This window comes from Carassius auratus, chromosome 22 (genome assembly GCF_003368295.1).
Source record: "Carassius auratus strain Wakin chromosome 22, ASM336829v1, whole genome shotgun sequence".
In the NCBI taxonomy this organism is placed as follows: Eukaryota; Metazoa; Chordata; class Actinopteri; order Cypriniformes; family Cyprinidae; genus Carassius; species Carassius auratus.
In genome coordinates, this window is record NC_039264.1 from 6,387,651 (window position 1) to 6,400,256 (window position 12,606).

The window sequence follows — 12,606 nt, forward strand, 5'->3', positions numbered from 1 at the left end:
AAAACCAACATGATTCTTAATTCATCCAGAATCGTGCAGGTCTAGTTTACATGTTGTTTGTTGCTGCATATAATAGATATGTTATATAGATATATAATAGATGTTTAAATCCATAAAGCACAAGTTGATTTCGAAATCCTTCTACATGTTTTACATTTTCCCCTTCTATTTCTTCATTTAGGATTTCTTAAAAAAAAAAAAAAGTCTAAAAATCTTCTCGTCTTATTGTTGTGAACTGAGTCTCATGTCTCGTCTCGAGGGATAATCACACCCCTTATTTTTTATAATGCATTAGGCATTCATTATATTATGCTTTAAGAATACCATTACAATGTATTATTTTTTATGAAGCCTGTATGTATATTACCTGATGTTCTTCTGCTGTTTGTTTCTGTATGTTACATTATGAATCCAGACATATTTGACTACTCACAATCTTTATGATCTGGAGAAAAACATTTTTACAGCTCTTTCCTGATTGTTTGGCTCTTAATGAACTGATCACTTCAGTTGTGTCTGGTGTTTGTGCAGGTGTGGTGTCAGTGAGGACAAGAGATAAACTCACTCTACACTATTTACTCACTCTATTTACTTTCCTATACTTTCAAGTCAAGACATTTGTGCATAAACTGATCAGTGTACACTGAATGTGATGTGAGTCGCTTTTAGTTTCTGCTGAATGAATAGAAATGTCAAGAAAACATGTTATTTATGCAGGAGATTCAGACAGTAGGATTAAAAGTTTAAACCATATTTGTAGAAAATTTTGACATTTTATCTTAACATGGTGAAAAAGAGCATTAATCATCACACTTCATGTCTTTTCTCTGTTCAGATAGCTGTTCGATTGTAAAAAGACCAGGTGTAAATTATCTCTGAAATGTTTTAGAGACAGATTTGATCGTATTCATTCTTAACCACTTCAGGACAGGGTTCCCTGTAGTTTTCTGTTTGACTTGTAATGAACTGTTGATTTCTTCTTCAGGTTGTTCTGTTGATTCAGGAAAAGTATCAGTGAAGGAGGGATATTCAGTCACTTTACACACTGATGTTGAAACAAACCAACAAGAAGAGATTAGATGGCGTTTTAATGGCATTCTCATCGCTAAAATCAGTGGAAACCTCAGTTATATCTGTACAGATGTTCAGTGTAATAATGAAGGTACTGAGAGATTCAGAGACAGACTGAAGCTGGATCATCAGACTGGATCTCTGCCCATCAGAGACATCACAAACACAGACTCTGGAGAATATAAAAAAGAGATCATCAGCAGCAGCTTCATCCAGAGGACTGTCAGTGTTACTGTCACTGGTGAGTCATTATGTTTTATGTTTTAAATCACATTATTAAAGTGTTTTTGTGATATTTTTTCAGTGACATTCAGATGTGTTTTCATCTTATATGAATTCACATAGATATAGTTTACAGAAAAGATAATTCCTTCAAAAACACATTGAAGTGAAATTTAATTTAACTTAGGTTAGTTGAGTATAATTAAAGGGTCATATGATGTGATTTCAAGTTTTCATTTGTCTTTGGAGTGTAACAAGCTCTTGGTGCATAAAGAAGACCTGTAAAGTTGCAGAGACTAAAGCAAGGCTATTCAGTTTAGTTTCATTTGAGGGCCGGATTATTGAAATTAAAATTTTAAGTGGGCTGGGTAGGGTTTTTTATTTTTTTATTTTTTATGGGGCATATTCAGCTGTAAAATAAACAAATAATATACCAAGAGTAACATATTTGAAATGTTAACATTAGTGATATCAATCGATTAAGAAATAACTAATTAATCGCACATTTTTATGTAACTGTGCTTAATTGCATATTAATATATTTGTTATTAGTATAATTTCACATTGAACCTCAAAATTAATGAGCAAATAACAAAGACAGTATATTTTAAACAGTTTAATGGCATCTTTTTACCAAGTAGCGTACTGTTAACAAAGGCCAGTGTCATTGATACCAGTAATCTTATCAATATCTCTCGTAAATTCATTTTCCCTCAGTTTTAGCCAATAATTATAGTCTTTCAACATTACAGTATAATTGAAAGCCATTCTTTCTTAACACTTGAAAAAAAACAACTTTACATTTAAGTGAATTTAAAACACATAAAATGAATATAAATGAATCTTTATTCAAACTACAAAAGTTAATCAGCGACTAGAGCAGTGTAGTGATTTCTCCTTTTTTCTTTTGTTCTTTGATTTACATCAATGACAGACTTTAAAAGCAGAGCTATCTCTTTAAAACCTGATGCACATGCAACAGATCTGACACACATATTCGCTTTTCCCCCCAACATGTTACAGTCATTTAGGACTCGTTTAAGACCGTGTTTACGAGGTAACTCGCCATAACTGCACATTTTAGCGTAATTGTGTGCATTTTTGTCTGCTTTTGTCAGCAGCTTATGTGGAAAATCGAACGTGCAGCTTTTCAAACTCCATTTGACAATAAACTTAGATTGTCACTAGAAGATATGACTGATAGCACGGATGAAGCAGAGTCCAGCCCCGGGTCGACATCATATGATTGTCCTCACTGAATGGATCAAATGTATTAGTTTATAATGGCATTTACTGTTTTTGTGGCTTCACTCCAGCCAGACAGGGCATCACAGTTTGGTGAGGGGCGTAACATTTCAGTCACACCCTTGAGGAATTCGGCCAATCACAATGCACTGGATAGCTGGCCAATCAGAGCCCACCTCGCTTTTCAGACCATTGAGTTCTGTAAAAATCAAGCGTTTCAGAGGGCGGGGCATAGAGGAGAAACAATAATGTACAGCATGTAGAAAATGTGTTTTTGAACCTTAAACCACAAACATTTCATTACACAAAATAATGTTATTTTTCTTCATCAACTAGTTCTTAGTTTTAACTGTTTTAACTCACATCCACAGTTCTTTCATTTTGTGTAGTTTGTTTGTTGTTTTCAACAAAAAGATCCTCCAGCAGCTGTTGGTTTGTTTCAGGTGTTTCTGCTGCTGAACGAGATCAAATGAAGACAAAGTCAGTGAAGGAGGGAGAATCTGTTACATTATACACTCATGTAATAAACAAACCAGACAATTTAATGTGGCATTTTAATGAAACTATAATCACTGGAGTTCAGAGTGAAATCTGTACAGATGTTCAGTGTAAAGGTGCTGAAGACAGATTCAGAGACAGACTGAAGCTGGATCATCAGACTGGATCTCTGACCATCAGAAACAGCAGAACAACAGACTCTGGACTTTATCAACTACAGATCACCAGCTACAGCTCAATCCGCGTCACCAGTGTAAAGAGCTTCAGTGTAACGGTCACTGGTGAGTATCATTTAGTCATTCAGTCAACTTTCCCTTGAACAGTTTTACAATCCAGTTTGAAATGTTTAAATCAACACAGTAAATGTTTTCATTGTGGTTGACAAAAAAAAAAGAAGAAAAAAAAGTAAAAATAATAATAAGTGAGGTTTAGAAAGGTTGCACATTGGTCTTAAGCTTGGGGTGTAACCATGCCTTCCTCCCCTCACATCAATGTTATCATATTATCATCAGATTATCAGTTGTCCAGTTATAATAATGACTCTATGTTCTCAGCTGATCGGAGAGGAATATATGCTGGTGTTTCTGCTGCTCTGGTGTTCTTGGTTGCATCTGCTGGTTTAATTTACTCCTGGAAGTGCCATTCAAGAAGGAAATGTGAGTGTTACACACAGCTGATTTAACAAGATGGAAATGTGAGATTTGTGTAAACAATCTTAAAGGCTTTTTTTTTTTTTTTTTTTTTTTACACAAGTTAACCCAAGTATTGTGTGTTTAATTCGAGTTATTTTTCTAACAGACATCAGGACTCAGCAAAGTCATCAGGTGAGATACAATGTGAACTGAAACTGACTGACTAGAAAATAAAAATAAATAAATATTGCTTAAAAACACCAATCATTTTTATAAAAACTCTTCGAGACATCACAGCTCTCATTCTGTTACATTATGTATTGTTTTATTGTCACATTGTTGTATACTTAAGGCTGATTTATACTTCTGCGTCGGGCCTTCATCGTAGGATGTGCATCAGTTTTCATTTATACTTCTTCGCCATTGTCCGTGTCGATGTGCAGTACACATGCAAACGGTAGTGTCCACGGGCATGTTGCTGGTGTAACCCGCAGTATGACGGCAAATGCTGAACAAGCAGCAGCTGGTCAGAGATGCATTAGCCGTGACGGCGGCAAATAGATATCAAATAACAGATCATTTATTAAAACTACAAAAAAAAGAGACAACGGAACAAAAGATGACATTCTTTCAATCTCCACAAAGACTTGTACCATGGCAGAACAACTGTTTGTCGCGGAAAACAAAGTGATGTAATGCTACATTTTAATTTTATAATAAATAAGATGCTTGTTATTTGGAGAGGTGCACGTCAGGCTACGCCACAGTGTTGTTTTGACTCCGAAGTATAAATCAGCCTTTACAACATCTTATGCTATCAATGCAACAATACACTGATTAGCTTGTATTATCTTTGGAATTAAGATGTTACCAAACCTATAGAAACTGAACAACTGAATGAAGATAATCATCTTTGTTTTTTATTTAACACTCGTACAGCTACGTTGAACTCATTTCAATACTGAACACTGAAAAGAAAACAAATCTTTAGTCTTTTCAGTAAAATGGAACGTATACTCGCTCAGTATGAACATGGGTGTGCACATTGTGCCAAAGAACCATCTTTTTTTTTTTTATTCTGCCATCAACTGATTAGTGTTCATAAAATACTCAAAAATCAGTGAACTTCACAACATGTGGCTAGGGTTGAGTAATGTTTGAATTGTATCCATTCTGACTCCGATTCTGCTTATTGATTTAAATTCTTATTGATTTCCAGTTTAGATTCCAAAGTTGTAAAAAAGTTAAAAAGCTACTTACTGATAATTAGTAAAAAAAAATAAAATAAAAATAAAAAGTATTTATTAAATGTTCGTATTTGTATACTTCCTTGACCAGGTTTTAGCAGCAATTTACAAGTGGGCCTGAGTAGTAAGGTTTTTTATGTATGGTAATAGCAGCCATTTTTGATGGATATATTAGCCTAGCATTTGTATTGCCATAGTTTAACTACAAATATTAAACTATAGTTACTATAATGCAACTATGTTAAATATGTGGTTACTTTAGTTTTACTACAAATAGCATAATTATGGTTACTATACTAAGAGAATAGTCAGTTTGTGAAAACTGTGATTTTACTGCTAATACCAATAATAAAAATAATAACTAACTATAGTAAAAACATGGTTAATTTTCCAAAGAGCTTTAATAAGTTAACACGTGCGAGTTCACACAGAATAAAACTACATTTTCTTTGTCATGTAGATCAAGGTGTAGGTAATTTTTATTTACCATATGCCGATCATTTATGTTCTATGATCTTTGATCGTTGCACTCGGCCTATGTAAGACATCACATACAGTTGTCTTTTTGAAATCAATGTGGTGAACACAGTTTTTCACACTACATTATAAAGATGTGCCTTATTTTCCTTCTCAACTGAACATGCAAATGTTGCGAGACAGAACCGATCCATCACAGAGAGCATTTACTCACTTCTGACGGTGCATTTAAACAGGGCTGAGTTTCCCAAAAGTATCATAAGAAAGCATTAAATCATTTGGGAACGGCAGCCCTGAACAATGCTTATCAGAGGACAGAAAAAATACATATGATTGAGCTATTTCGCAATAAATTGAAATTAGCGTATATAGGTTGTGCAGTTACATTGAAATTGAACGTTGAAAGATAATATTGATCATGTTATGTTCTCTAATGTTAATATAAATCATACACAGTCAAAAAAGGTAGCAGTTTATGCGTGCAACAGCCTGTAACTGGCAGTCCCTTATAAACATTAATATGGTTTTACTAAAGTGAAAGTAGTTCAACTAAAGTATTTTTAGATTTAAATCATGTATAAACAAAAAAAAAAAAACATATTTGACCATGTGTAAACTAAAATATAACCTGATAAGTTACAATTAAGGCGTGTTAAATAAATTTAAGTGGTTAGAAAAAAAAGGGTTCAGTGAAACTGAAAATGCACACACTGGAAAAACTGCTACATATAACGACTTTCTACTTGGGGACCTTGATATAAATGTATGTAGCAGAGTAAAAAAAGTATGACATTTGTGTATAATGTAGTGAAGTTGAATTAGCAAGTTTCCTGATAAAATTATATTAAGGAAAAGTACAGTACTCAAGAAAATGTACTTCATTACTGTCCACCTCTGTTATAATATAAATGTATTGATTTATTACATTTTCCATTTTATTTTTTACCATAAGATATTACGGTGGTCTGTAAGTAAAAAAAAAAAAAAAAAAAAGAATACAAATGATTCAAAATGAACATGTAACATTTATGTCAGTGACCATATTGCAAGATATTTACAGAACCAATAAATAATTATAATGTTTATCAAATTAGCTTAATATTTATCTGTTTTATTTATTTATTTTCTATTTTTCTACAGGCAACTGGTGTTGAAGAATCCTCAAATAAGATTGAGCTTGTAGAGTTGAACAATCTTCATGAATCATCATCAAATCAGTCTGAGCTTGTAGAGGCAAAGCCTCTTAATGAACTGTCGTCAAATCAGTCTGAGGCAGCCAGTGAGACATTAACATAAGCCTGTTTTTTATTTTAATATTTTCATTGAAAAGAAACATGGAGAGAGGATTTGGGAATGAGATAAGTGGACATTGCACAAAGAGAAATAGCTTAGATATAGCTTATTATATAAGAGATTTAGATTTCAGCAGACTAATAGACTACAGTTAGGTTTTAATTTATTAAAATCCTGTTTTATTTTTTTATTCCAAAAAAAATTGTATGAAAAATATAGTAAATCAAGAAATGAGATTGAGCAAAGTAATCATGATGATCCGTTAAACCATTGTGCAGCATGACTAAATTTCATGTTTTCTTTTACTAAAATAGAAAACTTTAAAAAAAAAAAATAAATAAAAAAAAAAAGATAAGATACATACTCTGGCCAAATCCGGCGAGCCGACGCAACTGCATCAGAGCCGGTTCATTTTTAACCCCTTATCTACCTTACTGTTCACTAATCTTTCAATTAAAAAAGTATTACTTTCATTGTAAATATAGATATATAGACATTTCATTATGATGAATGCATTTTAAAAGTAAAGAACTCACTTGATTAAGTTTGCATGAGAAAAATGTAATTACACAATGTGACGAGTGGGGCGGGTGGAGTGATTGGAAATGAGTGTTCTTGCGTGGTCTTGCGTCTCATGGAGGAGATTGGAAGGATACAAAAGAGGAACGACAACAATGAAGGACGAGAGAAGACCAGGCCTGGATTTATTTTATGTTTTGATTTTGTTTGTGCGCCACAGTCGTCCGTGAGGGGCTGTCGTGCTGTTTTGTGTTTATTTTATTATTAAACTTCATTTTGATTGTCTGCCGGTTCCATCCTCCTCCTTCCCGGGTTTCAGCACCAATGTAACAAAGTTCTTTCGTGGGAAGGAGGCGGCCCCGTTTCCAAGGCCCACTCGTTACACAACAATTTATTTACAGCTATATATATATATTTATATAACATATTTAGTGAAATTACCCTTGCATTTGTTTATACTTTAGAATATTAGTAAATGTTTGTTTGTGAGGTCACAGATTTGTGGCTAAAGTTTCAAATCCTGCAAGTGTTGATCCATGAATTATCACCATAGTGTCTTTGATCAAAACGCTGGGAACTGGATCTCAGGAACTGAACCTGTAGGAACAGGAACTCTAGTAACTGGAGCAAAATGCCAAATAAGTGTTGTTGTTTTTTTTTTGTTATATAAATATTTTGTTATATATTAACTTCTAAATGTGTTTATTGAAGCAGCATGAGCTTTTTTTAACAAATGAATGTTTTATTCCCAAGTCTGTTTACTGTAAGTCTGTAAGTCCGTCGGCAGCCATATCACCCTGGAGCACAAGACCGGTTGCCCACTGAAGCTAAGCAGGGCTGAGCCTGGTCAGTACCTGGATGGGAGACCTCCTGAGAAAACTAGGTTGCTGCTGGAAGAGGTGCTAGTGAGGCCAGCAGGGGGTGCTCACCCTGTGGTCTGTGTGGGTCCTAGTGCCCCAGTGTAGTGATGGGGACACGATACTGTCAACAAGCACCGTCCTTCGGATGGGACGTTAAACCGAGGTCCTGACTCTCTGTGGTCATTAAAAATCCCAGGATGTCTTTCGGAAAGAGTAGAGGTGTGACCTCGGCATCCTGGCTAAATTCGCCCATTGGCCTCTGACCATCATGGCCTCCTAACAATCCCCATATCTACTGATTGGCTTCATCACTCCGTCTCCTCTCCACCAGTAAGCTGGTGTGTGGTGGCCGTTCTGGCGCAATATGGCTGCCGTCGCATCATCCAGGTGGATGCTGCACACTGGTGGTGGATGAGGAGATACCCCCTGTCTATGTAAAGCGCTTTGAGTGTCTAGAAAAGTGCTATATAAATGTAAAGAATTATTTTTACTGATATAACACAAATATGCACTTTGTTGTAAAGTTCAGATGTTTGCTACTTCATCCTGAATGTCTTCATCTGTAAAATTATACTTTCTTTGTCAATTGTTTTTCCTTTTCCTTTGTAACTAAAGCTTTTTAGCTTTTTTTATCAGGAGTTTATAAGTACAACGAGATATTTATTATGGTTCTGTTTTATGTGTAAATGCTTTTAGAAATGTTATTTCAGTGTCATCACCCCTCACCAAAATCTGTACAGCAACCTCAGCAGAAAACCAAAACAATGTGCCTTGCGCACTTAGCGCAATATTTTTAGAAACATTTTATTTTATTTTTTTGCAGTGTCCAAAGAAAATGTGTTTTAAAGCCCTGTACAAGCCCTGCTTTGACACAACGTGTGTTGTATAAAGCACTCCATAAATAAAGGCTTAAATGACTTAAAATGTAGTTCATAAAATCATTAAAAAAAGAAACTTGTAATGTATTTGTATGTTCATAATCTACTATTTTGAACCACTAAATTAAACGAATACAAAAACCAACAGCAAAAAAAAAAAAAAAAAAAATGCAAAGATGAAGCCAAGATGTGATACAAAGAGCAAAAACTACACTGAGAGAAGAATGACATCCTGGCAGAGAATGACTGTGAACACAGACAGCTGTGAGTCAGGGTCCTGTGAGAATCCATTCTGCTAGATAAACGTCTTATCATCGTTTTCTGGGGACATTTTCATACACGGCATTCGACTTTGATTTCTGCAAGAAAACACAAACTCAGTCAGGAATCTTTCTGATGCAATAAAAAAATAATAACAGGCCTACTTTTTACATAAAATGATTAGTCTAAGTAATACTTCCAATAGATCACTAAATGTAATTTTCCATTATTTTTACTCCAAACCTTTGTGCGTAAAGCTTCTCGTTTTAGCCTGTGAATAATTTATTCTCAGTTATGATTTATGAATGGTGAACGGAAACTGTCACTACACGACAGATTTGTACATCAGTGATCGAGGCTACAGATGAAAGCAAAGCTGGTGTGTGGGAGATTTTTTTTTATTTATTTTTTTTTATATATAAACACATATGATTGTCTCGAGGAATTATAAGGAGTATTTTGATTAACTCTCTCTTTTTTTTAAATGATAGCATATCAAAACATTGCTTTATTATTTTAAGCATGCAATTTTTAATCTACAAATACTGACGTTTCTAGAAACACTGCTACAGAAAAGATGCTAACATGGAACAGAAAGAGGAAATTACATCAAAAATTTAGTTTAGCGCTTCACTTTTTAAACAGTTAAAACATCAAACAGCTTATTTCAGTTCTGAAGTTTTCTCACTACTGAAAACTTTTTTTTTTCTTTTTTTTCATACACAAAAGTAACAGCAAAGATACTTGTCTCAGCACATCTACAAGTATGTGGCCACTGAAGTTGTGTTCACCTCGGAGTAATTTAATTGTATATACCGTGGAGCAGCTGCAGCTCGAGGACAGACTCTAGCACAGGTAAAAGGTTATTTATTTAAATTAGTAGACCACAGACCACATCTGGCTGAAGTGTAGCACTCAAATGTTTTTTTTTTTGTTTTTTTTTTTGAGAGCAGTAATGTAAGTGTGCTGATTTTTGTTTATCGGCATTCACACAAAGACCAGTCACTTGTCAGGTGGCTTCACAACATTTGACCTCTGCACTTTACTAAAAATCATTTCAGGTTTAAGAAGTGTTTGAACATTGCATCAACTACTAACCTCTGTTATATAACCATATATTACTACGTCATTTGAAGGCTTTTGTCTTTCAAGCACATTCAAATGCACAAATTCACATGCTTTCTTACTTACCTGTAATGCAGGTATTGTCAAACTTATTTTGACATCTAAATCTCTTTCAACTATATATTTACTGGAAGTACTCCCTGAGAGTTTAAAATAAATATTGCATTTGCATGTTCATGGTTCTCTGATATTGGTTCTGACATGGTCACATGATAAGCATATGTATATAAAATAAAACACTTAGGCTTACAAATATATATATATATATAAAATTTGTATGATTTAATAATTATTAGCTTTTCATTTCACTCACAAACCCCCTGCAGTACGAAGCCCAGTTTGGGAATCCCTAATGTTATGTAAGCCTAATGTTAATGCACTTCATGTTGTTAAATACACAAATGGAAGATTTCTTGTATTTTTTTCCATCAATATTTTACAAAATCTTCTTATTTAAATCAATGTGATAAACGAGTTAGGTCAAAAGTCATCTAAATGTAATCGAAAAGTAGGCAAGTGTGATTATTTTACCGTACATTTTTAATGTAATGGGGACAGATCATTGTTTACACACACATCTACAGTTAGTCTATGTTAATTTACATTAAGTTGTTATTGTTGAGTAGACGTCCACTGTTACCGGCTTTTGTTCAAATGAATGATGTCCTACAGTGTTAATACTAATACAGTAATAATCTCAGTGTGTGAACGTATATTTAAAATTAAAATGACTCTTAAATTTAATTTAATCGCACGTGTTAGTTTTTATTGATTCTCTTTTCCGTAACCTCTCCGTGACAGTGCTGTGTGCATTAAGATAAAATCAATCTACAAATAAATCGACAATCTGCAAGTTGTTTACTAATTGGCACCTGTGTTCTGAGCAGATTTCAGAAAATTAAATAAAAGAGGACGAGCTCTCATTATTTTGCTCCACTTATATGTCTCCATCACAAAAAAGGTTGACAACAGTGTTGGGTCAGAAACTATACAAAAGATATTTAGTGATAATAGCTAAAAGTATAAATCATTATAGCTACCAATTCCTTAATTCTTAAACAATTTAATTTAAAAAGTTTTGCATTACTCTAGATGGACCGTACTGAACAACACAAGGAATAGAGATCACATGGTTAATTTAATTATTTTAAATAATTAATATAAAATTACATAAATTACTCTTGAAGTATTTAAAGAAGGTTACATTAAAAACATGCTAAAAACAGGCTACATTTTTTACATTAGACGATAATTGTTATATTAAATCCACTATTGTTTTATATAGAATTGTTCTATAGTCTGTACGGTAAAAAAGTATATCAGAAATAACTGTGATTAAACTACAAATCATATTTTAATACTTTTTTATATCATTCTTTTTTAGGTCTGCAAAATGGAAAAACTGATGTGCAAACAGCACATACGCATGAAAGCGCATAAAACATACTCTTCTTTTGATCTGTTCCTTGTATACTGAAGGTAATACTGATGACGGTTGGGCTGATAGATCACCCAGGTCTGTTCACTGACTGCCTGATGCATATTGAACACAAAACTTCAAACATCAAGCTTCAATCAGACTAACTGACTGCAATGCATTTTCTTGCAACACACTCATGAATGATCTTACCGCTTTTCGAGTTGTTGGTTTACACAATGCTGAATCAGTTCCGTCTTCTTCCTGGGTCTGGACTGCATTAACAATGATCACAGACGGGTTTAAAATGATAAAGGTTCAAAATTATTTTGACATTTGTGTCTTAAAAATATAGTTGATTTGCCTCCTTTGCTACCTGTTTTTCTACATTTCCTGCAGATGCAGCACATCACGACTGCAGCTACAATCAACAGAGATCCAGCAGCAGATAGCAACACTATGTACAATAAAGGTGGGCCCTGATCTGTGATGAAACAAAATGAAGCCATTAGTGAGAGTGCTATACAACAGTGTTCAGTGCTATATAACTTGTATATCACTGATGACATACTTAAATGTGTCTGACAGAGTTGTGTGATGTCCAGATGTGTGGTCTGGTTTGTGATTGGATTGTTGATCACACAGCTGTAGCTGTTTTTCTCCTGATATTCCACCTCCAGAGGTAGAGAGAAACTGATGCTGAGATCAGACACACTGATGCTGGACAATAAACTGTTTCCTTTGTACCAGGAGAGAGTCACATGACCCACATTCACCACTGAACACAACAATGAACATTTCTGCCCTGATGAAGATGATGATGATGATGATGAGTTTTGTGAAAAGTCTCTGGTAATGTTA

At 34.1% G+C, this 12,606-nt stretch overlaps 1 long non-coding RNA gene across 1 annotated transcript; it reads right to left on the reverse strand.

The window, feature by feature from the left end:
* Positions 1–9,253: 9,253 nt before the first annotated feature.
* LOC113039541 (uncharacterized) lies at positions 9,254–12,189 on the reverse strand. Its single transcript, XR_003275037.1, has 3 exons — positions 12,122–12,189; positions 11,959–12,020; positions 9,254–9,301 (listed from the first exon to the last, which is right to left on the reverse strand). It is a non-coding gene; the product is annotated as an uncharacterized LOC113039541 (long non-coding RNA).
* Positions 12,190–12,606: the final 417 nt, after the last annotated feature.